The following is a 13,226-nucleotide window of genomic DNA, read 5'->3' on the forward strand; positions in this document are numbered from 1 at the left end:
CTCTACTGAATATATGATGTGCCCAAATTATTTAAAACCATGTTGTCCCTCTCCGTGGACCAAGACATATTGGAGAAAAGAATGCCAAAATTACTAATTACACTCGAACCTTTGATTCTAGAGTTTCCCAAGAGCATCAATATGGAAGAAACACCAAAGAAAGGAGAAGAAAGAGAGAAGATAATCCTAACTGTCCATTGGCAGGACCCCTCCATAATCTGAAAAAAGAATCTAATTGAAGTGTCATTGTAGAGCCATGTGTCACATTCTTGAATACTTTCCAATGCTCGCTTCTCCGAAACTGTCCTCTTGGCAGAGACCAAATACAGCATTACTAAAAATTGTCGCCATCATCGAACTAGCTCTTGCACTTAATCCTTGCGTAGCTTGACCAAGCATAGCTACCTTGTGTACTTATTGTGTGCACAAGAAGTGTTTGGAAATAAGAAAGCATGCTAAAAGCCTAAAGCCACAAGGGAAGCTCAAAGAGAGACAGAGACTGTTCGGAGGAACTCCTTTTGCTTCTCTCTCAAAGAATTGTTTGCTTGATCTCAAATCAATGCGAGCACTCAGCAATCTCTAGCCTCCCATTTCCAAATGGAAAGCCACGATCTGGCAAGGCATGTGGCTGTTGACGCACTAGTAAACCAAATGTTTGAGGTGTCTTACGTATATTCGTTGGTAAGAATACATATAACCGCTTCGGTGTTTTACCAATCATAAATAAGATAAGAATGACGTAAATAAGTAGGCGAAAAGAGTATGTATATGAGCATTTAGAGAGATAGGCGATGGAGACCTTGGTTTTTTTTTAATTTTTATTTTGTAAGTACAATTCTTATTGATGAAAACCAGCATTAAGAGGGTCTTGCTAACGATATTACAGACAAGGATTTACATAACATCCCCTATAAAAAAGCTAAGGAAGACGGGTGATGATAGCTATTCTTAGAAATTAATTGCTGACAGCTTTCAATCAAATGAGAGATACAGGGTTCCAATGATCAAAAGAGATGGCGTAACAGGTTATTGATTAACAAATATAAACCTTCCCTCTAAAAGGACAAGGACTAAGTAGAAGCGAATTCATCATGATTTTCTTCTCACAGATAAACTGTATTCGTCGTGATTGGCTCAAGGAGAAAGATTCCCTTAAAGTTAAAAGGTACGTTAGTCCCTCACACCTCCCCGTTGCAATGTTTCCTTAGAAGGATTACCGAAAACATTAAACATCATTAAATCACCACTGAAGTATATATTAAGCAAGCAAGTTATTGCAGGTTCTATGCCCGATATATCATAGAGGTTTTCAAAGAACTAAAGTTACAATAGAGCAGAGGATTCAATAAATAGTTTGCACTAACCTTTGGGTAGATCGTAAGAGAAATAGACAATAGCACCAGGAATAAATCCAGCAGAATAGAAATCCTGAGATACATCTTTTATTTGCTTCTTAGGAGGAGTAGTATCTGAAATTATAGACAAGCATCCATCTTCAGCAATGCTATTATAAACTGCTCAGGTGAGCAAAATATAGGAAAAGTAAAATGTATCAACTGTTTAGTATACTCTTACAGAGATAGAAAGGAAGTTCAGGGTGAGCAATCACTTTCATAAGAAGGTCAAGTAAGCTTTGGATCGTCTCTGATGGATGAAACGTGGCCTCCAATGTATAATTATCTGGAAACCGTACTCTGATTACAGCCTGAACAACATAGACGTTATGTGATATGAAAACTAACAATGCCAAATGCAAAGGCGTAGAAAAGTGTCGAGGTCCCCTGTGACTTTAAGCGCAATCCCAATGTCGTGCAAATAAAGAAAGAAAACTAAAAGAAAGACATTACAAAGAAATTTGGAGCTTTAATTCAATCTTTTTGACTAGTTTTCTTAAGCAAAATTTTAATTTCTTCTTCCTAACCCTATCCAAGATAACTTGACCAGTTAGAATGAGTAGCATCAAAATCAACTAAAAGGGAGAAACAGTGAGTATACTGCAAACAAGTAAGAATAATTATAAAATGTTTGGAGTTTTAGTGTAATTTGTCAATTAACTCCACAGAATACTAATTGACAATTTTCTTTCTTTTTCAATTGGAGGTCAACTAGGAATCTCAATTTAGCAAATACTTAAAGCCGTTTTTAATCCTTTACCCTTGACTGCACAAGACGACTAGAAAGGGTCACAACAAAATAAAATGAGCATATATGAAAAATAGACAATAAAATCACTGGAAAGAAAGAGTATTTCCGTGCTGGAGTAACAGACACAGATTTCCTCGGATTTAGCTTCTGAGTGAGTAACTGAAGTAAAGCCCAAAGAATTTACACATGGAGAATAGTTAATTTTACTTACCAGACACTAGAATCGATTTTGGAAGCTTTTTGTATATGACTCCCAATCATTTAACATTCTTCTGAAGGTAAAGTTCCATCCCTGGACTGTCCATACCTCTTCTAAAGTTGTCTGTTGTTGCTGATTCAGATCATGAATGTCAGGAAAAGTCCCTTCAAGGTTCCTTGTCCTAGCCAGTTGTCACTGTGATCCTTTTGGCCAAAGGTTTCTGATTGATCTCCCAAGCTAGCCCTTCATCATCGTAGAGCATCAATTCTCTTCACTATATAGACTGGAATTGGGAACAAAGACATCATGTATGTAGGCATGGCATCAAGTACGGAATTGATCAGAATCAATCTACCCCCAATGGATAGGTATTGATTTTTCCATTTTGCTAGTTTCTTCTCACATTTCTCCAGCACAGTATTCCATATACCTTTTGACTTGCTTTTTGCACCCAAAGGCATCCCCAAGTATACAGTTGGTAGTTCCCCTACTTTCCCACCTAGAATATTAGCCAAGCTTTGGATTTCCAGTACCTCATTAACTGGGTAGATGAAGCTTTTCTGCCAGTTAATGTGTAACCCAGAGATTGCTTCAAATAGAATGAAGATCACCCTAAGTATTTTTACTTGTTCTCTTTCAGCTTCACAAAACACTAAGGTGTCATCGGCATACTGCAAGTGTGATATCCTCAGCCTTACTACTCACTTTAAAGCCCCTAATCCAATCATTTGTTTGGGCTGCCTTTAACATGTCATTCAATCCTTCCATGGCAATAATGAACAGAAAAGGAGAGAGGGGATCCCCTTGTCTTAGCCCTATCATTTGTTTAATATTCTTTATATCTTTACAGCGAAAGTTAGATTTCACTATGTTTCATTGTCGACAGTAATTCTGTAAGTTCAATAATTGCTGATCCATGCTCTTCACCCTGAGCAGTGTACTTTTTAAAAAAATTAATTTGTTTTCTTGCTAGCTACAAATCGAGCTATTACAAATGTCTGAAGCCAATATCTTAACGGTTTTATGGCCTACACACACCTCTGCTGTCTCAGTTCCCTTAAGGAGTTAAATCATTCGCTAAGTCTATGAGCCCTTCTTTTAAGCTCATTTTGGGTGCTTTCAGTTATTGAAGTCTACGAATATTTCCCGGGATGAAACTCTCTCCTTATTCTTTTGTTCTAATACAATAATTACACGAGCCTTCAATAAGAGGAAATAAATCACAATAATCCTTGAACTCCTTTACCGCATTTGAATTATCAAAGTGCAATATTTTCTCATCTTAGACTTCATCCAAAGACTTTCTACTCTTCCATTTAAGAAATTCTACTCAAAACTATGCTCTAGACCCTATGCAAGTACCAAATTTACCAAATTGAAGATCTGCATGAAACTGTTCAAGATGTAATCATGTAATGGTAGCAACTCTCCAAGTAATAAGAGCAAAACATGGAATTAAGAAATAGATATTTGAAACATAAGCTAAGTAACAATTCGTGATAGCATGACAATTGTAGTAAGGCACTTCTAAAGAATGAGACTAAGCACGGCAAAATCCAAAAGGGAAGCCTGAGATACAGGTTACAACAACAACAACACCTCAATCCCAACTTAAATTATGGTCGGCTATATAAATCCTCACTGTCACTTTAGCTCATCTCATGCCAATATAACACAAAAATGTAAATAGAAAGCACTAGGAGTTCCCTATATTGGTATCGAAATCTGACATGACTAAAAGACTCTAATAAAGCATAAGACGTGAATTAGAAGTAGTAACATCACTAAAACATATTCCCAACTAATTGGTATCCGCTATATAGATATTTTCTTCTATTATGTCCTATTTGTTGACAAATAAGAGTGGATTCCACAAATGTATGTCATTCGTGCACATAAAGAGAGCGTCAAAAGATCATATAATTTGCATTTACTGATCTACTAAGTTACATCTACACTTCTCAATTTGAAGCAACTCTGAAACAATGGAATGACTGTAAATTGGTTTAAAGATTAACCAGAAGCAGCTCGGCACCTTTTATAAGATTAGATTTTTAACAGAAATATTGCTTCAACTGCAGAAGGAGATTGAAAGGAATACTTTAGCTGATTCCAACTCCATTGGATCACGGCATGCCTCCTCTTGAATTTACAGCTTTATATTTTTCTACTTATGTGTCGGTCCAGTCCACTCCTTTGGGAGTAGAAAGTGGGGAACTTTACGGAAATGTACCAGAATAAAGTTATTATTATGGCTAGGTCAAGAGGCAATTTTGGGAGGATTTGGACGAGGTTGTGAGAAGTATCCTGTACACCGAGAAACTTTTCATTAGGAACTCACGAAGATGGCCGGGTCCCAAGACCCATATTGATTACCTTCTCTGCAGAAAATATGATATAGGTCTATGCATTGATTGCAAGGTCATCCCGAGTGAGCACCTCACGACCCAACATAGGCTCCTAGTTATGGACCTGAAGATCAAGAGGTGTAGGAAGAAGAGGGTGGTATGCGGGCAACCCAAGATCAAGTGGGATAACTTGACTATGGACAAAGCTATGGGCGACTACTATGTGGCAACGACAGCGAACTGCATTAGGATAGCTGCTAGAGAGCTCTTAGGGGTCACGAAGGATTACTCTGTGAGTCACAAAAAGGACTGGGGAGAATGGGAAGGCCCGTGACTTGGACCAAGTAAAATGCATCAAAGAAGAGGACAACATAGTATTAATGGACGAGGCACATATTAGACGAAGATGGAAGACATACTTCCATAAAATGTTGAACGAGAAGCGGACAGAACCATTGTGTTGGGTGAGTTGGAGCATGCCGAGACTCGGCATGATTTTAGGTATTGTAGGTATATTACGGTAGAGGATGTGGAAGGGGAGATGCGTAAGATGAGCAGGGGCAAAGCGACGGGGCTAGACAAAATCCCGGTAGAATTTTAGAAGAACGCGGGTTGAGAATGCTTGAAGTAGCTTACCGGGTTGTTTAATATTATTTTTAAGACGAATAAGATATCAGATGAATGGGCGTGGATTATGATGGTTCCATTATACAAGAACAAGGGTACTATCCAAAATTGCAACAACTATATGAATGTTTGGAAGAAGGTGGTAAAAGCTAAGGTGAGGAGGAGTGTGCCTATTTCTGAGAACCAATTAGGATTCATGTTGGGGCGTTCGACTATAGCAGCTATTCATATGGTGAGGATATTAGTGGAGCAGTATATGGAAAGGAAGAAGGACTTGCACATGGTGTTCATTAACATTGAAAAAGCGCAGGAAAAAATTCTTAGGGATGTTTTGTGGAGGTCTTTGGGGGTTAGCATCGTTTCTGTAGCATACACTTGTAAGGCCCCGTAAAATTTCGCCTAAAACCCGGAATTTCGTGGTGCCGAGGGATTTACCGAGTTTATACAACTTCCCCGGTGTCACAAGTGCACGAGCTACTAGAATAGTACATACAAGGTTCTAGATAACATAAAGTTGTCTGAAAAGAAGGTACATAGCTAAATAAAAATAAAAAAAAGAATGGGACTCTAGGAGCTACGGGCGCTGAGCAGCTGTACCTCAAGTCTCTGCAAGGCTGTAATAGCCGCCGCTGGGACCGACTCGAAAATCTGCACAAGAAGTGCAGAGTGTAGTATGAGTACAAGCGACCTCATGTACTCTATAAGTGCCGAGCCTAACCTCGACGAAGTAGTGACGAGGCTAAGCGGGTCACCTACACTAAAACATGTGCACAACATATAATAAAAACAAAATAAGAGGATACGGAACAAAATAAGACAGTCAACTGAAAATAACAACTACAACCTCAAGAATTAATCCAGTATCGAGAGTCGATCCTTAGGGAGAGAAAAGGAACCCAATCCCATTGTACACAAAACCTCCCTTATTCCACTAAATATATATATATATATATATTATTAAGTTGAATTTTTTGTTGTTGTTGTTGTTGTTGTTGTTGTAATTATAATAATAATAATAATAAAAAAACTAAAATAAAAAGAATATTTTCTTTTGTTTTTTCTCTTGCTTGTAGATTGTGTTTAGTATTTCTCTGTGTTATAAGAGTGAGTAATTTTTCTTATGTGAAAACAGACAAAAGTATACTGTATATATCAGTTTTCTATAGCTACAAAAATGTTTAAACTGTTATGAAATTCATAATCAAAGANTATATATATATATTTTTGTACAAAGTTTCTAAAATTTTATGGTATATGTTAATCGTTTGCACTTTTAGTACAATTCTTTGACTTTACATTCTAGTTTGATCGGTAGTTTTCTTTTGCTAAGTATAAGAATCCATTTCATGTTAAAAATAATCTTATTTTAATTGAGTCCTTAAATTATTTATCACTATTTGATTCAATTATCATCAATATATCTTGGTAAATTTCAAAGGCAATTGATTTGATAGTGTTACGGTGAAAATGTAGTCGCCGGAATATGTGGTTGGTTTGGTTTTAATATTTGAAAAACCGACTTACTTGGTTTGGTTTTTTTTTATGGAAAAAATGATCCAAACCGAACCATAAACACCCCTACCAACATGTATGTTTTTATATATTTTACTGCATTTTTTTATAATTACATTTGCATTTTTAGGGCTAATTGCACATTTTTGCAATAATAGCCTATATTCATGTAAAATTACGTCATTTATGCAAAAAATAATTTTTTATATTTTTTAATGTTAAGTTATTATTTTTAATCATTTTAGTGCACAAATATTATTTTTGTAGTTTATTAATTACTTTTATAAACTATTTTTTTTCTAAAATATTGGGTATCNGCCTATATTCATGTAAAATTACATTATTTATTCCAAAATAACCTTTTATATTTTTACAAGGTCAAGTTATTATTTTCAATTATTTTAGTGCACAATTAATATTTTTGTTATTTACTAATTACTTTTATAAATTATTTATTGATAAAATATTGTGTATTTAAATAATAGCCTAATTTTAAATCTATTTTCGAACCTAATACACCAGCCCAATACCCCATACACCAGCCCAATAACCCCAGCCCAAACCCGTCTAAATAAACCCGACCCAACCCGCTTTTTAATCGTGGTCGTTGATCTCTGAGATCAACGACCCATATCTATTCCCTCCTTTTATTTAACCTAACCCGCCCCAAACCCTACTACTCCATCTCAGACGCCGCCTTTGAATCCTCCCCTCTTCTTCTACGAACCCTAGTCGTTGTATCTCTCAACCTCTCCAAATTCGGCTCTAAAATGGAATCAATCATTGATTGACTTACATTATTGTTCTCCTCTCACTACCGGTTGTTCGTGTGTGGTGTTACCTAGTTGCTTGCCTAAACATGGCAAGCAAATCTCATCAAAATCGAACAAAATAGGTTCTCATTAATCTTTCTGCTATTCTGTCTATGTTCATCCTTTTTTTTATTGTGAGTATGAATATTTGTGTATTTTTGTTGATTCTTACTTACCCTAAAACTAGGGCTTACAGATTTCTTCAAATCGAACCAAAATTGGTTCAAATATCTGATTTTGAGTGTTATTTTGTCTATATTCGTTCTATTATGTATGAGTTTGATTTTTTGTTTAGATTCTGCCGATTTTTCACTTTTCTTAAAAGTTAGGGTTTCCATATCTCTCTCTTAAAATTGATTTTCAAATCAATTTGCATGATTATTTACTTTGTTGGTTGCTTAAATTCCTGGGTTTCCTTGTTTATTTCTCGATTTTTACTACTATATAAACCCTTCCCCCATTCTCTTTTAGACATAGGGAATCGCTATAACCTCACTAAAAATTTGAAGCTCTGTTCTGTTATTTCTTTACTATCTTGTTCTTTACCTTGCCTTGGCCGACTGAAAGCCAAGGCCACTGAGAGTATATTGTTCGAACTTTCTCTTGGTGCGAGCATTGCCCGAGGTTCTTTTGAAGCTCTTGGGAACTTTGACGCATTGAGGTTCTGGGTTCTTGTGGATCTTCTGTTCTTTATTTTGTCCGTTTAACTGGTAAGCTACTTGATACTCATAATTTCATCCCTATGTGTCCTTGATTTGCATGTGTTCTCACCTATGAAATTCCTGGCTTAAATATGTTTTCTGGATTACTTTTGTGGACAATTTTATTAATCTCACCTTGTTCTAATCCTGTTAGCATCTAACTCTCCTCCTAATGATACTTTTTTGTGTTTACCTAAGCCTAACTTGGGTAATCTGAGTACAGGGGTCTCTGGATGTTTCCCTATTTCATACTTATTTATTTTGTCTTTAACCTCTATAGTGAAGGCTAGAATGTCTGTGTTAATTATGACATGTTCACTTGCTATTTTGTCACTCAGCATGATCCCCATACCCCATTGGTGATTGATTGAGATCTTAATGGTTACCTCAATCTATTTTTCATGCCCTGTTTGAACCATTTTGTGACATGATTTAGATCTTCTCTAGTTTCTTAGTCTATTGGGATCATCCCATAATACCCATATGTGATATTTGGTATGAGTTTGCTATCTTATATTGTTCCGAGTCTTCGCAAATGTTTGTTCTACATGTACAATGTGTTGCAATTTGTATTAAAACTATTTTCTATCAACTATGATCTTGCTTCTATGCTAATATGTTTTCCAATCTGTCCTTTGTTCATTTGATACCCTGTTTCTTTCCCCCAACTTCTTCCCAATGTGAGTAGTACTTTGCTATGTGATGAAATCCTGGTGAACCTGCTGGCTTGTTTGATTAGTTACTCTCTATGGCTATGTCTACTTCCCCACTTCTGTCCCTCAGTTATTGTCCCTTCTCCCTCATTGTTACTTATGTTGTTCTGAACTCCTTATTCTTACCCGACAGAAAGCCAAGGCTATCAAGGCTTTTGCTACTGACCTCCCTGACGATGCCCCCTTTTTCTGAAGGCGAAATCGGGTTTACGATATTTGGGCGGACAACTCTATTCCTTTTGGGAATTTGGGGTTGAGATTTAGAAGAGTCGCCACCTAATGATTAAGTGCATTAGGACACTAAGAATTTAAAAGAAAGAAGAACTAGAGAATGGGTAAGGGCTTGAAATTATCTCAGGGGGAAGGTGTTAGGCAACCCCCAAGATCCACTAGTGTGGTTCCCGGCCATGTTACAATTGTGACTTTAAAACAAGTAAAAATACAAGACAACTTCCACATAACGATTACAAGTAGGAATGTATAAAGGTTAAATAAACATGCTGAAGTCAGGAAATAGGTGGTTTCATAGTTGTTTAAAAAAATGTATAAGTGCAGAAAANAGTCCGAAAACGACAAATGTGACGATTGAAAGTTGATGGTTAGACAACTGGGCTGGTAATCCGAAATGCGTGGCATGCTCAATGGTACCAGTTGTTCCACTCAGATAAGTCTCATTCTCTTCTTTCTTCATTACAAATCATCCGTTCTCGGAATCTCTTTATCCTTAACTCTCGAGGTCATTGCATTTCATTCTTTCGAGTTCTATCTTTAAGATGTTTCAGTGTCAGTTCTGTTCGAAACAAAAGGAAGGAATGTCAAGGCTAACTACCAGCTTCCTAGTTGTACAGATAGGGCCAGAATATATCAGAGATGTCAAAAGCAAAGTAAGTCATAAAGGACCATTGGAAGTTCATCGGTGGATTAATCGGATAATTGTAGGAAAGAAGCGAAGTTTCAAAAGAGGGGTCAGAAACACAAAAACAACAATATGGGACAGAACACTTGGGTCATCAGAGCCAAGGGGGTTGAAATTCGGTCAGGAAGTCGAGGGGATTCAAGGCAAGGCCAGGAAAGCGGGACGAAGTGAAGCCCAGCAGCAGGGATGTACTTAGAAAGAATGCCAGAAACTAGCCACCATTTTATATTGACAAGATTTTTCTTTGATTGAAACAGGGGCAGAAATTTTGTTCACTTCGGAGAAACCCTCCGTAAGAAAAGGTAGCACCCAAACAGGTATGACTGGAAACTCTCAGGACCCTCCTGGAAAATGGGACTTTGTTTAAATTTCAAAACAATCATGAGTAGCATAATTTAGCATAAAGATACCTCAAGGAATATAAGCGGTTTCAAAGTCGCATGTTTGAAGTAGGATCCAATTAGGAGTTTGCAGGACCCTCCTGGAAAATGGGACTTAGTTTAAATTTCAAAACAATCATGAGTAGCATAATTTAGCATAAAGATACCTCAAGGAATATAAGTGGTTTCAAAGTCGCATGTTTGAAGTAGGATCCAATTAGGAGTTTTCAGGACCCTCCTGGAAAATGGAACTTAGTTTAAATCTCAAAGCAATCATGAGTAGCATAATTTAGCATAAATGTACCCCAAGGAACATAAGTTGGTTTCAAAGTTGCCTGTTTAAGATAGGACTCAATTAGGAGTTGTCAGGACCCTCCTGAATAATGGGACACAATTTTAAGATCTCCTTTAGATAACAAGATACTGTTGTAGGATAGTATAATTCAGCCGTAAAATTGGCACTCATAAGATAAGACTTGAATTTTGATTTTCAGGACCCTCCTGGATAATGGGACGTAGTTTTAAGGTCTGCTTAGATAACAAGATATAGATAACAAGGTCTGCTTAGGTTAAAACTGTTTTTTTAACTAGAAGTTGTCAGGACCCGCCTGGATAATGGGGAGTAGTTAAGACCTATTAGATAAAAAATGTAGTGGGAGTAATACCTTTAGAAGATATAACTTTGGTTCGTAATTGTTAGGAGTTGTCAGGACCTCCTTGAATAATAGGACTAGCTTTCAAATCCTTATAATAGTTGGTAGAATAATTCAATTTAACACTCAGATGCTGTACCCAGCCACCCAAACTGGGGCAAAAAAATTTTCTTTGTTTGTTTATTTTGTCGCAGTCAGGAGCCCACCTGGAGAACAAGGGAATACTCTTCAAGCTTCAGCAATCAGGCGCCCACCTGGAGAACAAGGGAATACTCTTCAAGCTTCAGCAGTCAGGAGCCCACCTGGAGAACAAGGGAAGTACAATTCAAATTCTATCCTTTAATTTTTAATATTTGATAACATGATGTGCCCAGCCACCACACTGGGGCAGAAATTTTTCTTTGTTTGTCTGTTTTGATGAAGTCAGGAGCCCTCCTGGAGAACAGAGGCACACATTTCAAGTTTCAGCAGTCAGGAGCCCGCCTGGAGAACAGAGGCATACATTTCAGGTTTCAGCAGTCAGGAGCCCGCCTGGAGAACAGAGGACTACATTTCAAGTTTTAGTGGTCAAAGCATCACTTGGGGAAAGGGAGAACACTGCAGAACGCAATTCAAGGTAGCAACAAAAGAGTTCCAGTGGAAGAATACAAGTTCAAGGCAACACAAAGAGCAAGTTAGAAGATATAGATAGGACCCTTTTTTGTAATTCATAGATCATAGCTTAGGATAGCTTCTTTTTATTTTAATATGGTGTAATAAGGAGGTCACCAGGCAGTAACAGCAGCAACAACGGTGAAATCACAGCCCTGGTAGTCCCAGCTACCAAACCTTCCAGAACTACACTGACCTGATTCCTTTATAGCCAAGGATATGTAGGCAACCTTTGAAGCAGGGTTCGATCAGACGGTTTTCAAAAATGCTTCACACGGAATATTCAAACGGGCAAAAATCGCTCGTATCCGTTCACTTATCTTTGCCCGAGAACTCTTCGTGTTCCCGAGCAAAGAGGGGCAGCTGTGAGCACGTGATTTTTGCCCTAAGTGAATTATTCCCAAAAATTCAAACAAAATGATTTCTTCCATTATTTTGCAATTTTGTGAATTTTGTGTTATTTTGTGTTAATTGTTTGCATTTTATTTGTGCATTTAATTCATATGGAAAATATAAAAAAAAAAATACACGTGACATTTGCATTTAGGATCTAATTTCATATTTTAGGATTAATTAGGGGTTAATTTGTTTTAGAACAAAATACGAGGAAAATAACAAAAATAGTTCACTTTTGCATTTTAATTGTTTAATTGTGAATTCGTCACGAAATAGATTTTAAATAATTTTAGGATTTAATTAGTTTAACTTTGAAATATATTAGGACTTTATTTTAATTTTTGCATTTTAATAAAATTAAAAAAAAGAAATAAAAAGAGAAATACAAAAGAAAACCAATTAAAGAAAAGGACTGTTTCCAGAAAAGACCCGAATTTGGGCCAAAGCTGCTCAACCCAAATAGAACCCAGCCCAAAAAACAACCCTGAGCAACCCAAACCCGTTACCTAACTCGGTCCAGTCCCACGCTAAACCAAACGACATCGTTTGGTCGTCCTCAAATCCAGACCGTCGAGGTTCTTTAGATCAACGGTGGAGAACTATGGTTCTCCATGTATAAATGTGTCTGAATCCCTCACCCCCCCCCCCCTCTCCTCATCGTCTCCATCATCAGAAACCCAACCCCAGAAACCCTAGCGGCACCGTCCTAATTCCCCACCGCCGGCGATGGCGGCGCCGATGCAAATGACTCCCAAAATAACACCATGAACTCCCCTTCTCCTCCTCTATCTGAATCCACTATCATTTTCCTTCGAATCTTGCTCGAACCCGTCGAATCTTCGTTTGAAGATTTTTCGGCCATGATGCAATCTTCTCCGTTCACCATCAAATTAACACCGTACAACCGTCGTGGCCTCCTCTCTCAAACCCCTCAAACCCCGTCCCTCAAATCTAGCCGGAACATCTCGAATTTCAATTTAAAATTTCCGGCAAAACCCTAATTCTTCCAAACCCTACCAAATCAATACCATAAGGTCTCCTCATCCTCTTCACAAAGAATCCGGTCTCAACGGCGTTCAAATAGCATCAGAATCACCCAAATTTTAAGTCGAGAGGCAGCCGAATTTTGAGTTGTGCCAGTGAGTTTCAATTTTCTTTTCTTTTCTTCGTTTA

This window comes from Nicotiana attenuata, chromosome 2, assembly GCF_001879085.1.
Source record: "Nicotiana attenuata strain UT chromosome 2, NIATTr2, whole genome shotgun sequence".
In the NCBI taxonomy this organism is placed as follows: Eukaryota; Viridiplantae; Streptophyta; class Magnoliopsida; order Solanales; family Solanaceae; genus Nicotiana; species Nicotiana attenuata.